We start from the raw sequence: 19,064 nt of genomic DNA on the forward strand, positions 1-19,064 counted from the left end.
AGAGCTACCTCAGTTGCTAAAGTGATTGGCAATGTAAACCAAGATGGCGGTTCCCGCTTCACTGGGATACCGCGTGGGCCGAGTGCAGAGAGGACTGCAAATACTAAAGTTGCAGAAAGTTGGCCGGGAGTGGCGCCAAAAGGAAAACCCCACCCTGATGGGAGGTATGGCGCGAAAGCTGCGGCCGTGCCCTCATGGACAGTAACAAGCTCAGCCCCAGTGCTGGGTCACCCTGTGAACTTGTGGGACACTCCCCTAATATCTACCAGGGGGAGTGGTTTCCAATTGTGCCCAATGAGAGTGGAGCTAGCTGAGGGAGGAGTTACCAAACCGACCCCTGCCCTTCAGTTGCGAGGAGCTGGTGAGCAGGCAATAACACTACAGAAAGTGTCCCCTGTAATCAGCGCTGCCAGCGGAAAGGAGAAAGAGAATTTTGAAAACCAAGCTGTTGCAAGGAGTTGGCCGGGATTGGCGCCAAAGAGAGAACCCCACCCTGTTGGGGGTAGTTGCACGAAAGCTTGGCCGCGCCCTCCAGGACTGTGACGGGCTCGGAGCCGGTGCTGGGTCACCCAGTGAGTCTGTGGGACCCTCCCCAAATATTCACCAGGGGGAAGGGTCTCTATCTCTGCAAAGCGAGACCCGAGTTGTCTGAGGGAGGAGCTGGATGTGAGCTTCCTGTCCCTCAGTTGTGAGGAGCTGGTGAACAGGAGAGACCACTGTGCAAAGTGTCTCCCGTAACCAGCACTACAAAGAGCGAGATGGACATTGGGGTATACCCCTATTCACTGCCAGGAGGCCTCCTGGTAGTTAAAGCTGGGCACGTCGCAGAGGTGGGAGCAGAGACAGCCAAGCTGACGACTGGAACCTCGCCCAAAGTCAAGACAGATCAAGCTGATCCCGGAGAATGGGGATCCCTGCTAATGGTAGCACCGGAGAAGAAAGAAGTTGGGGCCTGCAACCGCAGCGAGAACCCGGAACCTCGCTGTCAGTCCCCTGCGGAAGTGCCACTACTAGTGTCGGAGTCTGCTTCATCGGACGAGGAGCAGGCAAGCCCGACATCGGTGGTGATGCGCCTACCGGCGGACCACTACAGCGGTGCTGTGAAAGAACCGGCACTTACCTGTGTCACGGCGGAACGGAGTCTCGTGTCGCCGGTGCAGAAACAACCTGAGAGGCGGAGTCCCACGGCCGGGGTGACTGGCGGAGCCGACGGCGGAGAAGGAACCATCCCGAGCCGACAGAGCGGTAAGCGACATCCTTGCCCTCCCCAGGCGCCGGTGGTGGCAACGGCGGAGAAAGGCCTGGTCCAGGCCCGAGCGGAGCGGAGAGCAGAACCATCACTTCCGGCGGCGGATGTCGTTCTGGAGGAAGAGGTTCCGGTTGGGAGCCCAACGCAAGATGGCGGCGGTGAGTGCCGCGAGATCCATGACATCACATCCGGCGGACACAGCGGAGCCGGGTGGAAAATGGCCGCGTCCTCGCGACCAAGTAGCTGCACCAGATCGCCTGGATCCGGGAAGAGCTGGCAGGCCCTGCGGAAGCCTGGGAGCAGTGAGACGGGTGAACCGGAAGGCCAGTCCGATGCCACCGGGCAAGTTAGCGGAGAGATGCGGGTCGTAGCCTCGCGGATGCCAGCGGTGTTCCCCTATGCCCAACCCCCGGCCATAATTAAAGCCCCTGCCCCTGTCACTTCCTCATCTGGGTCCCAGTCGAGCGAAGGGTTGTATGGGCAGTCCCGGGACACTTCTGATGAAAGGACTGGGGAGAACCTGGACTGGGGTGATTGCTTTACCTCCGATGAGGGATCGGGGAGGGAAGTGTTACCCTATGTGAAGTCTCCGGGGGTGAATCCTACTGTAATCAAGCATGTGGCTAAAGGGGGAGTCAAGCGTTATGGTATGCACACTCATTCCAGTGGGATGTCTGGGGATTTGGGTAATGTTGCTCATATTGTGCCTGTTGCTCGGGTACCACCCTATGTGCCTCCAGTGTCGGCAAGAGTTGCCAGGAATCACCAAAAGTTGTTACTTTATTTTCACCATCCATGGGAGGGAGAAATTGAGTTCAAAATAGGTTCCACTGATGAGGATAGGGGATATAGTACTGATGAGGAGGAAGGATCAGACGAGGTAAATTGGGATACTGATAGCTTCATAGAAGATTGGGATCCTGAAGTGTCAGATGAGAAGTTGTATAATCAAGAAAAGGTGTCTTACATTTCCAGGAAGTGCCTTAAGGAAGTGTATGGGCATGATCCTCTCAGTCCACTAGCATCAATGCCAGAGTTATGGGCTGATTGTGGGTGTCCAGTATGTCACCCAGAGTGTTATAGCATTGCTGCTCTAAACCCAGTGGACCATGCTGTGCGCAGACCACCTTAAGAGGGTATGGTAGTACCAGTAATGGATACTCCAGCAGGGAGTAATCTTGGTTGTTACACATCTAAGTTAGGATGTAGCTGTTATTATGTTATGATGAAGATATGTACTGTAATAATGTATTGCTGTGTTTTGCAGTGCTACCTGAAGGAAGGTTCCGCAAATTTAGAACGTTGGGTTCCACCAGGGGGAGAATGTAGCCATGTATAAAATTGGTGTACATATCTCTTTCTCATGCTGTCAGTAAACCTGGTAAGTATGCAGGATTGCCAGCAACAATCATGGAGGTTTGCCCTCAAACCCTGGTGAGGTGTCATATGTCCCAAAGGAAATGACAACATGCTTTGTGTCCACCCTTTGTGACACAGAGGGTGTCTGTTTTCTAGAGGTGATATAAGTCACAGAACTGCTTAAAGTTAGCAGTTCAGTTCAGTTGGTGTTCTGACCGTTTCAGGAGAGTCATATTGAGGTCTGCAACAGTGTTGCAGTGTCTGATGCAATAGCTGTGAGTCTGTGCAGCTCAAAGCAGAGAGACAAGCTGGTGAATCTCCCTGAGGGGAGAGGTGGAGAGCAACTCTATTAGAGGAGAAGGAACCTTCCTAATGGAGTGCAGCAGAGAGATGAGCGGCTAGACTGCTAGCTGTGAGGGGCATCTGGCCCATACCACCAAGCAACAATAAAGATGCGCTGTTCAAAGACAACCCCACTGTGTGAGTGTGAAGTTACTCTCCAGCGGAAGGCACCACCAAGAAGGAGTTCCTCATCAGAACCATCTCCTTGCGGACGCAGAGATCCTGATGAGGTGGAGGCACTGCACTGTATGTAGGTAGGACTCTAGCACACTACCTCAGCTGCCTGTCTGGGTTGGCATTCCCCACACAACATCATGCGGGAGACTCAGGAGTCCTGTTGCCAACAGGTGCACCACCAGACACAACCATGTAATGGGGACTGGTTAGACAACAGGGGCCAATGTGAGATTGGGTGGGTCAGGCCAGGCCAGAAAATCCGTTACACCAATAACCCCATGTTAATCCACGATGGTGAATCGACGGCTTCTTGAGCTCAAATGAGACGTCACGGCCTTAAATATGTCACGTTTGGGCGGCAAATGGTTCCCACGCCATCTGATTGGCTGTGAAAACCATGTGCCCCCTTTTTTTTATGTGCCGTCATGGATTGGACTGAAGCCAGCCAATCAGAATGGCTGTGCTTCATTTCCCTTTAACATGACGTCACCAAACCCACATGGCCACAGTCACTTGGTACTTCAGCCAATCAGATTGTGAGAACTATATCCCCAATCTGATTGGTTGTAGTAGACCATGGGACGGCAGCTATGTTTGATTTTATGATGTCATCTTAAAGGGAAGTATCAGATGTATATATGAATTCAACAAACCACATATATTACACAGCTAGTAGGTATCTGTTACATATATACTCTAGCTAGTATAAAGCTACACTTTAGTAGATCTTAGCTGAACTGAGATACATCGGATCTAGTTGATAATCATTCATGTTCAACCAGAGGCACCTACACATTAGTGTGGATACATGTGTCTAATACCCATCATCATCATGGGTTACTGACATTAACAGTATCAACATGAGTTTCCATACTGGATGGATTTCAGTGATTTTTCCAGTTATATAAGTTAAACTTCACTCTGTAGCATAGCACGGCTAACGCTATTTATTAGGTTTTATTCGAGTTTGTTTCTAAATAATTAATACAATTTTGTTATTTTATCACTAGTGGAGGTGAGGTCATCATATGGGATCTCTCTCTCCTATTACATATATATCCTTTATCCCGATAGCACCACTCCAGTAAAGTTTATTTGTAAGCTGAGCAGGACCATCTTTCCTCTCCCCCCGTTTCCCTATTCAATCACAATACAGATTTTCTAACAACTTTTAGGTAGGCATACAGCCTCCATCTTTGCTGATTACATGAAATGATGTAAGGTTGTAAAATCAGTGCAGGATGTAAATTATCTGCAGAAGCATTATTGATAAACTTTCAGCCTGGACAGGTAAATGGCAGCTAAAGTTTAATGCATGTAAATGTAGCAGATGGTATTGCATCGAGTGGCATGCTCTGCTTGCGAAATAGCTTGTTGGCCCTGCCCCCTTTTTAATGCACGACTGATTCAAGTTAATGGCAGCTTCTCCCGCTTCCACATTGTTTATGTCCCACAGCAACGCGCCAGCGAGTGCAATTACTTCTGCTACATCTGTACGATGTACAGTTTTCAACACTTCACCATAAACCAGACTTTTTGGAAATGAAAAAGTTGCACAGCCACCAAGTTAACAAATGGGATGTCGTGACTGACAAGGAACGACTACAAATTAGGATTGTTTACATTAGGAAAGAGGGGTCTAAGAGGGGATATGATTACTATTAAACAAATATATCGTAGGTCAATAAATACCAGGCAACTTTATTTCCAAGAACAGTACAAACAACCCAGGGTCATCCTTTGAGATTATCCTTGAAAGGTCATTTCACCAACAGCCAAAGCTCTTGACACGAAGGACAGTCAAAATGAGGAATTCATTACCCATGGAAACGAATGTCCGGTATAGGAGATATATTTAAAGAACGGTTAGACACCTTTTGATAAGGGAAAAGTATACATGGAAATGTCAGCTATGGGGAAAGCATTGATCCAGGAAGTAATCTTATTTCTAATACTGGCATTTTTCCACCTTAGGAGACACAGTTGGCAAATGGGTAACTGTTTTTTTTTATTCTTCCTTTCTTTGAATCAATATAAATATAACTATACACTCAGGATGAGTATATCACCCAATTAATATTTAGGTTAAACTTGGACATGTCTTTTTTCAACCTGGTCTTCTACTCTATTATGTTACATTTCTCCACGGCCAATGCATTTTCCAGAACTTTGCTCTTTAAACAATATATATATATATATATATATATATGCAAATATAGCTGTATGCTCATCTGCATGTCTTAGGCAGGTCTGCAACCCCGCCTTTCCCCATTATCACCCAGCATACAGCACTTCCACTGCAGCAAGGGATTCTGGGAAATGACATGCAAATGAGCACACATATATATATATATATATATATATATATATATATATATATATATATATATATATATATATATATATATATATATATATATAGATAGCAATTGATGTTATTAAATCAAATGTAATAATTCTTAAAACCAGCATTTGAGTCTTGTAGTTTCTTTGGAAATTCAGAACTTGTTTTCCTTTTCAGTAGAAACTCTGAGAGTTGCATGTCAAGCAAGGGTTTCCGCCTCTCTTAGGCTTCGGTCCCAGTGCATTCTGTAGCACGCGCGCCCAGCGGGGGGCGGCGCATGCAGAGCGCTTCACCGGAGATCGCGGTCCTGGGAGAGAGGGAGAGTTTGCAATGGGAGGGGTGCATGGTGGGGTTTTTGCGGGGGCGTGGCCATGACCTCACTCAGCTGGTTCGCCCTCATTGGCTGAACCGCCGGCGGGGGCGTGGCCACACCTCTGTCGCAAGTTCCACATACAAAAAATTGTATGTGTGATAACTTGCAGTACAGCATGGCTGCTAAATGCGCGCCAACGCATGTACTGGGCCCGGACTGATTGGCGGGCGGTGCTTTTGTGCACAGCGCACGCCTTTAGAATGCACTGGGACTGAAGCCTAAGGTCCCTATTCAGTGTGCTGTGGAGTTGCTTCCCCATTCTGGAGGAGACATCTGTTTCATTGAAATGAACAGCAGTGAAATATCCAGCATACAGAAACAGCATCTAAGAGAACAAGACTGCTGCAGAGCTGGAAAATTTTAATTTCCAAACAAACACTTAAAATATATTTATGCAAAGCTGTTTGCTAACAAGTACTTCACCACTAGTCATATATATTTTTGCCAAGTTTTGCATGTGATTATGACATTAACTGTCCAAGGTAGCACTTTTTTTTTTTTTTTTTTTAAACGGGCATTGCTAATTCTGTTTAGCGGATTGTGTCACTTCTGGGTCAATTAAAGATTCCAGGCTGTCATAATTGACACCATTACATAACCATGATAAAGCTGCCATTAATAACAAAGCAATTGATTTTCTTTAATAGACATAAATTCTGTCTTCCGTGACTAATAATACGGTTTATTGATTTCTGTTTGCATTATTAATCTCTGACCTACTATTTCATCCTAACCTAATAAATAAGATCGGATCAGATGATAAATAAATAAATAAATAAGCTCTCTCCCAACATAACATCTCTGCAGCATGTGTCAGCATTAGTGGTGGCATGAATTAACATAGGCATATTTATACAGATCTTTGTTGGTTTGCAAAGCAGTAAGGCATTCGGATGAGAGACAAACTTTTTAATAGCAAGCAAAAGCCGTCACGTGGAGTACAGCTTCTTCCTAGTGGCATCACATGACAACCCCCTCTCCCCGACTCGCTGACAGGGATACTATCTAAATTCCCTTATTAATAATAACACTCTTCAATATAAGGGACCATCTATAAATGATCTTATCTTATACAATGTACTTTTCGCCATAATATTTTTTCAGCAGTGCCCTGCTGTAAAATACTTTTTGGTGTGTTCTTGAGAGGCACAAGTGGTGGAACTGGTTTAAAGCTGCAGTTCAGTCTTTTTTTTTTTTTTTTTTTTTTACATTAATTTTTTTACTTCAATAGTTTCATGTGTGCAATCTCTAATTACCTAAAGAACTGTATAGCTGCAGCTCAATTCGTTTTCCATGTATTGATAGGTCGAAATTTGGTAACATATTAAAAGCTGGCATTTGTTTATAATCTGCTTGACTGGCAGTGGAAGCTCATGAATATTCATGAGCACTCCTGCACTGACATGTGCTAGAGGGAGGGCAGGGCTGACAAAGGGGTGTGCCAGAGCTTGTGACAGGACATGAAGGGGCAGTGCCTTAGCAAATGGCTGTTAAAATAGAATACAAGAAAATTGGTCTTTCAAAGTTGTTTTTTTAAAAACAGAAAATGCTAAAAGTATTTTTTCTTACTACAGAACTGATTTATTATATAAAACAAACATGCAGGATATTGACTGAACTGCAGCTTTAAGAAAAGTAGTTTTACTGTGCCTGACTACATTTTATTAAAGATTAAAAAAAGCAATTTGCTCTGTATTTTGGAAACATTTATACAAATATTTATGCTTAGAAGCCATCTAAAGTAAATCCAATTTTTATTTCACTACAAAGAAACAGGAAGAGTGTGACAGAAAGTAATAGTACCACATAGTAAACATGGGTCTTAATGCTTCCAGTGTAATGTCCAACAGGTTACATAATGCATGTATTAGATTTACATAAAAATGAAAACACTTTTACAATTCTGAACAGATGGCTCATGATTTAAAACATGTCTGATAGCTTCTGTTAGATTGTACCTACATATACCAAAACATGGTACGTAAAAGAGATTTAGCGACTTCATAGTTGCTTTGGTTTGAGCGGAGCTATAGTTATTTCTAGAAAATTCACAAATCACAACCATGTTTCCGAGGTCCACCAAATATGCTTTGTTTCACGAAAAACGACTAGATTACTTCTCCGCTAAGTGTGTGATTATGTATAAGAGGCAAAGTAAAGACCATTCCAAGATGAAAAAAATAAAATAAAAATGTAAACCATCTGAATGAGATTGTGGCTTTCAGTATTCCAGTAAAAGCAATGCCAATGTATTATTTTCATGCCTAAAACCAGTAGCAAATTATTCATGTATTAAATGGGAACCGTGTGGTTTTTCCTAAGTGATCAAGTGACTGAAAGCATTCAGTACTTTAATTGAGGCATGTTATATGAAGTCATTCAACCGCTTGGATTACATTATGTCATTGATGTTAATAGACAGAAGCTGAGTACTATGTGGTTGACAATTATTTGTTATACACTATTCAATCATTAGACATTCTAAAACAAAATATATAGTTATTTTAGTCATACTTTCACAGGGCTGATGCATACTTTTTTTTTAATTGTATTTATTTGTCCCTCAAAATATATGTATTTATTTGTAACTTCAAGTATACTGCAGGTGTTTATTAATCAATATTTAAAAATCCAAATAACCATAAATCAAATGTTACTGTTTTGCCTGTATATTTGGTATTGTTTTGTATAGTAGGTTAGTGGCTGACAAATTTTAGCCTAGGGGCAGGGGCACCTATTAGCCCATGGACTTGCAGAAAAAAACCCGTAAAACTCTGAAATTAGAAAAATATATAGACGGAGAGACACACACATATATTGTGGGAGTTACTAGTAAATACATATGTACATCTAAAATGTGCAATCAGATCTGAGAGACTCAGAGTTAGCTTTCATGGTAGAGTGAAAGAGGGGAGTTCCCTGATTTATGTTACCCTCAAATGATTATTACCCATCTACATTTTGTCATGTCTGACTCGCTTGTACCTGTTTCCTCTCCCTCTAAATCAGTGAGTCAGTGAGTCTCTGCCGTGTGCTTTATGTCTCACTATCGGTCCCTGTATCTCACATTTCTGTTTCACTCCTGGTCTCAGTGTGTCACCACTGTTTCTCATCTCTGGTCCCAGTGTCTCACCTCTGATCCCAGTGTCTCACTCCTGTTTCTCATCCCTGGCCCCACTGTCTCACCCCTGGTAAAAGGGCCTCACTCCTGGTTCCAGTGTCTTACTCCAAGCCCAGTGTCTCAGCCCCGAGGTCTCTCTCTGTCTGTCACTGGCCAGTGAGCCCACACTCCAGCCCATGTCTCTCTCTTAAGGGGCTATGCACTAAGCGTGCAAGTATGACATTTTGACAAGCCTGTTACAAAATGAAGCCAAACTCGGGATTCACTAAGAAGTGAAGCCCATTTTGGTACATGTGATCAAAAACATGCCGTATGGTGCAACCTGCTTTTTATATCAGTGCTATCGTGCTATCAATTCAATAGCGCGATAGCTGATAGAAAAAAATGCAGCCTGTAAAAGAGCTCTTACAGGCGATCGTACAGTATAAATCTACATTTTAATAATAGGGTACATGTGCAGGGGGTCTCCTGAGCTGAACCGCATTGATTTCAGCCTCAGGGACCCCCTACTTCATGAGATACAGGCCCCATTATGGGGTACTGGTATTCACAAACCAGTTTTATCTTAGATTCTATACACTTTCCATTAACACACAAATATTTTATGTTTGATGGTGTTCACTATCTCTAAACACGTGGAACAGCTATGGGTACCAGCAAAGCTAATAGTTCCAGCACGCTCTGACTATAGGAAAAGTAGCAACAAGTGGGAAATGCCAAATCAAAGGAATATTTAATAAATGCACAAGTTATATACAAGGAGCAAAGTGACATAAACACAATAGAACAAAACACACTAAAAAATAGAAAAAAACTGGGAAAATGTGGAAGTGAAGAAAAAAAAGGGGGGGAGGGTGTACACAATGGGGGATAAACAGGGGGGCAACGTTTCAGGGACAAGCCCCTTCCTCAGGCCCGTCCCCCCTTGTGCCAAAGGAACAAGAGGTACTTCCCTTACCCCAGTATCCCTAAAACAGTGAACAAAATAAGCCCTAGTTCACTTAAGCAGCACAAGATAATCTAACAAGCAAAAAGTGCTAAGGTACACTGTAATAGCAGCAAAGCAGGAGAATTTAAGGTGAGTACACAATTATGTAAAATCAAACCACAGGTACAGAGCAGCAATAGTAGTCTCTAGTTCTCTCCTCTCCTGCAGTAAATGAGCAGCCCCATTTGGCATTTCCCACTAGTTGCTACTTTTCCTATAGTCAGAGCGTGCTGGAACTATTAGCTTTGTTGGTTATTATGTAGGAGGATCTTGGGTCCTTCTTATGTTCCTTTGCACCCTGCATTTAGCTATACTATATTTTTCTATCTGACCGTGAGTGCTGTCTATCATTTCTGTTCTTGTAGCTATGGGTACCAGTTTTGCCCCATCCTATGCAAATCTCTCATGGGGTAGTGGCAGTCATTCCACGTGTTTGGAGATAGGAACCCATATAGAGATCACATTGTTTTTTATCGCCGTTTCATTGACGAATTGATTTTCATTTGGGAGGGTGATGTCATGTGACGCGGATGCTTTACAAATGGTGGCAACACTGGCATCCGATGCCCATACTGGGGGTCTGTAACTCGGGAAGCAGGAATCTCTGAGCTACATATCAACGCAGTTCAGCTCAGCAGACCCCTTGCTCCCACACACTATTAAAAAAAAATACATTAAAGCAGCTTTATTAGGTAATGAAGTGGCAATCCGCTAAGGCAATTAAGGGGTTAAGGCCCAATAGAAGGTTTATTGGGGGCAATTGCCCCAATAAACATTGCAATATGTACTACCCATCCACCCCCTGTGTCCCCAACAATCCCTATACCCCCTAACATACATAAAAGTTTTTTTTTATGCACAGGAATGATACTAGAGGCTGGCGGGGGCCCTCGGGTGTTCCCCGTGGTTGGTCTCTGCAGGTGTCCAGGGGTCCCCGCTTGCCTGTGGTACCAATTGTGTCTAAAAAAACTCAACATCCAATACTTTTAAATAAATAGACCACCTCCCCCATAACAGATAATGTACAGTAATGGGCAAAATTACTATTATCCAGATATAGATAATAGTGCATTTGCCCATTTAAAATAAAACATTGACAAGCAGAAATAAAGTAAATAAAACTTGCACTCACCCCTGCCAGGCTGCCACGATGAAGGCCGTCCTCATCCTCATCACCATTCATGACCTCCGTTGCCACAAATATTGCAATCAAAAATACAATGTAATGTCCCCTAACCCCTTAATCACTTTAGCTGTTAGAAACCGCTAAAGTAATTAAGGTGTTAACCCACCATCCCCCACTACCCACCCAGGAGGCCTAACCACCCTCCCCAGGCAACTACAACCATCCTCCCCCCATTCATTGGTACAGGGGATAAGTACATCATGCCCATATAATATGGCCTGATTTACCACTGTAGCAATAAATGGTGAAGTATACAAAAAACAGGCACAAAATAAAACACATTACATAGCAAACTAAATACATAACAAATGTCAATAAAACAATTGATTGGCACAGTGGTACATCATGCCCATTTAATGTGGGCATGATTTAACACTATGCCAGTCAATGGTCAACCTAAAAATAAACAATCAAAAACAATATCCAATGCATTCAAAACAATCACCAAATACACAACAAAAAGCAAGTAAACACAACAACATTACCATCATTCAATTAAGCAAATACCAATTAATACCAGAATTAACAATTAAAAACACCAAAGCAAAGCCATCAATAAATAAAAGAGAGCTCAAAATAAACACAATCAGTAAAAATCAAAATACCAAAAATAATCCACTATTAAAAAGCAAACACCAAAAACACCCCTGAAATAATCAATTGAAAACACCACCAAAAATGCCAGCATACAAATTCAAAACACAAAATAAATAGCATTAAAAAGAAAAAATAAAGTTCCAAAATACATTTAAAATACATAAAATCAAGCATTTGCCAAAATAATGTATGTATGTATGTATGTATAGCCCTAAAGGGGCATACATATATACATTTGCAATCAATGGGCAATCCAAAAAATTGAATAAGAATAAAAATACAATGAAAAAATCCGTAAAAGAAAAATAACACACATTCAATGTTTTTTATTACCTTTAGATGTCTTCACCCTCCGATTCCAGAGGTCTCCGGAAGCTCTCGAACCAATCCACGACAATCCCAAACAGCAACGGGTCACATGTAAAGTCCAAAGTCCTTTTCTTCTTTCTTTATCTTCATCTGTTAATTGTAATCTATTTTGGGGTCTTCTATCTTCTTCTTCTTCATCTGTAGCTGTATCTTCATCCATCTTCATCTTCATCTAACGCATTGTAATCCTATTGGTGGAGGAGGTCCTCCCTCCTCGGCTTCTTGCCGTCAAATGAGGCGGCACAGGCATTTATAGGCCTGTGACATAATGTAAAGGGAAAAAGACAAGCGCAAAAAAACTGTGAGCTGGAAGGATACGTAATAGTCCAACTATATAGATTTCCTTGATGGGTGCCGCACCGGACCGCAAATGGGTTCGTTCTGAGCCACTTGAGTTGTTTGAGGAAGGAAGTTCCAAATGCGCACAATCTCATCAAAATGGGAAATGCACAGAGAAAAAGGGAAAAAAACACAATAGTATAATACTGTATAAAACAGTCAAGGTAAGAAAGTAATGCACTCACATTGGGCATTTTGGTTGCTAAGTATAACCACACTGATGTTCAGGAATCTCCGCTAGCAGGATATATCTGAAGGTATGGGCCTTCTCCAATAGCAGGACTCGCAGCATTAGTGCAGGCTCCTCAGCAGCAGGATATTCCCAATAGAGAGATAAAACACAGAATAGTGTAATACTGTATATAGAAAATGTTAAAATGCTCAGAGCCAAATGAACACTCACATAGTGAAAATGGGAAGACTTATGGTTATTAAAGTGTCCAACTTATACGGGTTGTTCTGGAATCGCAGGAAAATTCCAAAAAACAGGAAAAGGACGCGGGAAAAAAGGAAATAAATCTTTATGATATAAAAACAAAAACCAGAAGGCCACAGAAGCTATACAAAAAACAACTGGATCCCGACTCCCAATAAACCCCAGTGATGGCCATACACCAGGGATTAAGGTAAGAGAAGGTACCAGTGCTCCAGACAGCTCCCAAGGGTCTCCTGCTATCTGTATAGGGGTAAAATAAAGTCCCAACGCATTTCGTCTTGAAAAGACTTTTTCCAGGGGATATCCTGTGACATCACATTTGATTGGCATATGGTTCCCACACTATATGATTGGCTGTGAAAACCATGTGCCTCTTTTTTTTTTAAATGTGACATCATGTAAAGGGAGTGAAGCCAGCCAATCAGAATGGCTGTGCTTCCTTTCCCTTTAACATGACGTCACGAAAACAAACATTGCTGCCGTCACATGGTACTTCAGCCAATCCGATTGGGAGATGTATATCCCCAATCTGATTGGTTGTAGTAGACCATGTGACTCCCTTTGGATGACATCACATCATTTCCTTTGTCACATGGTCTTACCATCTTTAGACAGATACAGCTTCCAAGTGGTGGAGGTCAAGGGAATTTGTAGCTGACACTAGCTCAAGTAAAAAAAATCAAGGCCTGTCCACCTTTGCCATTGACATAGTGCAATTCTTCGACATTTCTTTCAGTCTACCAGTTAAAACGTTAGTGTTTGCAACAAAGATGCCTCAACAGAAATTCCCCATGCAAAGAAAATATGTATGGACACATTTACTGAGCAGTGCTACTCCATCAGACAAATTCCTGTGCCACAAGAAACCATTGATCCCATTCAATTGAAGTAGCAACCACTTAGTAAGCATTTATTTATAACACATTGTCAATGTTTCAGTCCTTAAGACCTTTCTGTATATTTTTTGTTGAATTACATAGATTTTTACTACATTTTATTGTATTCGACCATCTATCAAGATTTGCATAAGTGCCCTTACAAAGATCAAATATTTGCTCATGAGATCAATTTGAATGTAATTTCCTGTGTATAAATCATGTAAGTAGGAAAGCTTCAGATAGTATCCCAAGATATGGTGAAAAAAAGCATTATTATGTAACTACTATATATCTCCCTAGGAGGCATGTTATAAAGGTTCACATGTTTTAATTGTGTTCTTTCCTTTTAGGAGACTACTTGGGTTTTTTATTTGCGGATCAATAGGCACATAAGGCTAATAATTCTGCTGACCCCCTGCTGCCAAATATGTATGTACTGTACACTGCAACGGTGACCTCCATAGAATGAGTCTTAAAGCAGTGATTTACTAGTTTTCCTCCATGTCTGGTCCACAGCAAACTAACATATAAAGCCTAGGAAAATATTGATAATAAACCGCCGAAAAGCCTCTGAAAATAGCTATACTAAAAGCAAATTCTGTAATCATAATGCTCTGTACTGTTTCAAATTAACATTTATCACTATGCTTTTTGATTTTTTTAAAGAAAAAAGTCATTTGCGGTTCTTGTTGACAGGCAAAAGAAAGAGTAATGAAAGTACAAGTAAGCGGCAGAACTATGTACTTATTTTATAACTGGCACTAACAAATTTCACCAATTACAGAGTCCATTCTGTAAGCAATGAATGTGTGGCTCCCAATTAATCTAGTGTACCTCCAGGCAAGGTCTAAATCAGCTGGATACAGCTAAAGCAATTTGCACACAGCTAAAAGCAAATTGGAAAATAAGTGCTCCACAGTGCTGCTGCCTATCTTTCCGAGCCAAGTACACAATCAGTATTCTGGCAGTAGCCCTCCATCATGTTATTGCAGCTATCAATTTTAATTATAACAATTATTGATTAGCTGGGAAAGTAAATAATCTAATGTTCACACATGATTTCAAAGCTGCTGTGTATCTGTTTCACTATTCAAGATAGAAGTCCACGCTTCTAGGTCTAGTGGGTATCAGTTTCAAAAGAATATGAGATGAAGGTTTCGTGTTTAGTATCTGGAATGGTTTAGCTGTGTTCAGTGTAAGACATTAAAATGTGCATGTGTGAAATCTCTCTTTTTATGGGAAATTCCCTATGAAAATGGTGCAAGAATTAAAGGGACCAAATATAAGAGGGAAAAAAAAAAGAACTATGACATTCAAAAAAATATCCATAGTTACCTAAATTCATATTTTAGAATTTGTATATGCATAATGTGAGTATTGAAAGCGGACTGAAGTACATTTAGCAGAAATCACAGTTGACAAGAAAAATAAGAGAATAAGAGAATTCTACAGGGTCAATTAATTTAATTTCCAAAAGCAAATGGGCAAGCTATGTAAATAATAATGTAATAGCTGTCCTGTGAAGCTCATCATGAGAAATGCTTTTTATTACAGCTTGCCCTAGAGGTAATTTCTTTTAAAATTCCACACTGATATGAATTTTATAATAATGTGTTAAAGAAATCAGCTAAATGACAGTAGTATTTAAATGTCAGTGGATTATCATGAAAAAGAAAGGCAAGTCAAATACTTTGTAAAAACTGTCTGCATGGCTGCTGTTTACCTACAGTAATGAGAAAGTATTTATGCTCCACAATTAATCACTGTATTGAAATGTGTTGTGCCATGCATTTAATCAGATTCTTTTATGCAAGGTGCTCAATAAGGGAGAACTGAATAATGTGCCGTACAATTTAGCATGGCTGTTTCTATCAGTGTAGCCATTGACAAAGAAGAGTGCCCGACAATAATTTTCCCATACAGGAAACGATATGTGGGGCAGTGCTGGATTAAAGGGTGGGCTGGCAGGGAACTTGATTGGGGCACCGACCAAAAGGGACACCAATACAACAGAGGCCAGCACAATCTCATACCGTTGTGAGGCGCCCCACCTCGTAGTACTGTCAGTACTGCGTGCTGTGCCAACACTACTACGTGGCAGGGGCGGGGAACCTCACGTTTGAGAGCGTGCCGGCCTAGTAGGCCAGCCAGCGCACTCTCACTGTATAGTAGTGATGTTAGTACTAACAATAAAAAGGGAGACATTTCTTTTCCCCCAGAGATGGAGTGAAACAAGAATACCCCTTTGTGTGCACTCACCAAATGCCTGTGAGAATCAAATGGATTTGATGGGTATCACGGTAGACCAGGACTCTTAACACCATTTATATTTAAGGGATCAGTCAATAGGCACAACAAGGTAGTGAAATAAAATTAGGTTTATTTGGAGAAGACCTCGGAAATACACAGAGATACAAAATACAAAAATATACACAATTACTGGGGTCTGGTGAATGAGATCAACCTTTCCTAGGTGTAGGGCACCCGCTTGCATGGGCTTACCCTGAACAGAACCTTGTTCCGTACGCCCTGGATCGAAATCCAGCAGAAAATCCTGACCGGGACCTATACCTGAATCCCCTGGATCCGATTCCGGCAGAAAATCCTGACCGTGACTGCTAGTTCGATTTTGAGAACTTGGCCACAAAAGACCGGGGCTTAGTTTCGTCGAGGCAAACTTTTCAGGCTTCAAAACAAAGCCAGTCACTCTGTTATTTCGAACAGAGCAACTTTGAAAAGCCCGCCGTAGCTTCATCGACTCCTGATTGGTTGCGCTACTCCCTCTCCTGGTCAGCATCTTACATACACTCAGCTGGGCTATCCCCAGAATGGAGGGGGGAAGAAGCAGCCAATCAGAGAAGGGGCATCCCTCCCCACCAGCCAATAGAAAGAAGGTCTCGACTCTCTGCTGATGTCAGGGTAGTAGGCATGCCACATAGGATCGAAAAGCCTGGTGAGCGGGAAATATGATTTTAGCCAAGAGGATCAGACTCTATGGCTGCATCCTCTGGCTGTAATGCATAGCTCACCACAAACGAGGCACGACCACAGGGCTGAGGTAGGGATTGGTATAGAACGCCGACCACAACCACGAGGGCGCGTCTAGAGTGTAGGATAGTCTTGCAAGCTGGGTTGGGGTTATAGAGGACAGCGTAAACGTGATACTTGCTGGGTCAAGGAGGGGAGAGTAGCGGATCGTTGGGGTACATAGCCGGGGTCAGGATTGGAGAGAGTAGAGTTGTTGTAAAGCCAAAGCCAGGGTCAGTGCAGGAGAGAGCAGGATCGTAATTTTCCAAAGCCAGGGTCAGTGCAGGAGAGAGCAGGATCATCGTATTCCAAAGCCAGAGTCAGTGCAGGAGAGTATCACAAGGTTCCAAGTTCAAGGCATGGTCAGGCAGCAAGGTAAGAGGCAGACAAGGCAGGATGCAGTGAGATGCAGCGTCACAAAACAGGAGTTATGCTCGGCAAGGAATGAGAGTTCAGACAGGGTATAAATAGGACCGCCCTCCAATGGGAGGCAACCAGGAAGTAGAGGTGCCCTCACTGATAGGCTGCTGGATTGTGCAGGTGCATCCTATTGTGCAGCCGATTAGGAGTGGGGATGGGACCTCTAGAGAGCACGCGCACCCCGCGCGTAACCCGTGCATCAAGCTGGCGACCTGGTTGCGCACCATTCGTGCTCGCCACGATACCCAAGTTAGTGTGGGGGCGGAGACCGGAGGCGAGACCTGAGGAGAGAAGGGAGGAACGTGTGTGACCACTGTGCCGCGTACCTCCGACATCAGTGTGGGGGCGGAGTCGGGGGGTGGAGACTACAGAACGCCGGGAAGAGTACGCGCTGTGCATGCGTCGTGCGTCAATGGCATTGGGGGGAGCGCGCACCCTGGACATGGGAACCGCTGAGAGAGATGGAGCCCGCACACTGCCAACGCACCGTGCATGTGAACCACCGCTGACATGCCCTCTTTGGGTGCCACCAGATCCGGATGGACAGGTGAGGGTTAAGGGGACAGAACCAACAGAATGGCGAATCCTCACACTGGCTAACTCATTGCCTCCTTGCCGGTAAGTTGAACTCCAGAGATAGAGGTTCCACTGTTCCCCTACTTTGTAGCGTTACCATGCTCGATCTAAGTCCTGATCGTTGTCTGCCTTTCAAGAAGCCGGGACTGTCACTGAACACTTTCCGACACCCGAGGGTGCTTGTGGAACACTCAGGAGTGCCGGTAACAGACCCCCCTGCTCCTACAAGACTCACGCTGCAAGTAATTGGAGACACCTCCTATCTGACGTCACCACATTCCCCACGTATGTTTTGCGTTTGGCACTTTGTCAAGGGAAGTCCCACCCCTCTGTGAAGGTAAGTTTAAATACCCTGATGTTGAAAGAAGGGGGATGGAAGAAACCAAATTAACTCTTAGTGGTGAGTGAATAGCTAATATGACATGGATGAGAATGTTAAATATTATACCAATCTTTGTTAGTATCTGTTAATTTTGTATCCTATAGTTTGAATGGTTTTAAACCCTTACTATTGCTCCATATTGAGGAAAATTCATTTAATATTTTATTCAATGTAATTATTGTTAGTTCTTCTAAAAATTTTAGGAGAACGGTTGTCCTAATTAGTTAGGCTTATATGACAGTTAGGAGAAAGCCATCACTGAACGGTAAATTAGTCATTCATTGCCATTATTAGGACCAGTCTCAATTAAGCAATGTTGGAAAAATCAGAAAAAAACTTTTATTTCATCATTTGGATATTTGAATTGCATCCATCTAGATAAAAGGTGTACTCAAGGTAATGGTTTGGGATCTTACCACACACCTTTTAGATAATTACAATGGGTGTCCTTTTTCTTTTTAAGGTGCAGGCAATTGAACAGTGGCTGGGATCCCACTTCTGCCACATAGTTAAACTTGAAACTGGATATCTTCTTGCCGCACTGTTTTATAATAAAGTCTTACACCAGACATTATCGTATAATAAAGTGGTTTCTTTGCAGGTTGCAAACGTACAACTTTTGGATCTCCCTTCCTCAGGTAAAATATTTCATTAGATAAAAGGTATAAATGAAAAGCCTTCATTGAGATCCCTTGGGTACTGGCTTTGAAGTTTATAAATCCATTTAGGTTTGCACCTCAGGTGACGTTGATTCCAGTCACCTTTCCTGTGGCAAATTTTCAAATGGTCTATGCCTCGAAAACTAAGCGTCTTAATGTCTCCTGAGTGTGCCTCATTTATATGGCGGTTGACAGGTGTCTCAAGGCTGGTGCTTATCGACCTCGCATGCTCCAAAATCCTT

The 19,064-nt window shown here is 42.8% G+C and overlaps 1 long non-coding RNA gene across 3 annotated transcripts in view; it reads left to right on the top strand.

Moving 5' to 3' along the window:
* LOC142470169 (uncharacterized) overlaps window positions 1–19,064 on the top strand; it is a 244,087-nt gene that overhangs the window by 6,226 nt on the left and 218,797 nt on the right. For 2 of the 3 annotated variants that reach the window (XR_012789192.1, XR_012789203.1), the window contains 2 exons: window positions 12,076–12,156; window positions 12,916–13,070. This is a non-coding gene — a long non-coding RNA (uncharacterized LOC142470169). The remainder of the gene's footprint in view (window positions 1–12,075; window positions 12,157–12,915; window positions 13,071–19,064) is intronic. The other variant, XR_012789207.1, reaches the window with a different exon arrangement.

Source organism: Ascaphus truei, chromosome 1 (genome assembly GCF_040206685.1).
Source record: "Ascaphus truei isolate aAscTru1 chromosome 1, aAscTru1.hap1, whole genome shotgun sequence".
Taxonomy (NCBI): Eukaryota; Metazoa; Chordata; class Amphibia; order Anura; family Ascaphidae; genus Ascaphus; species Ascaphus truei.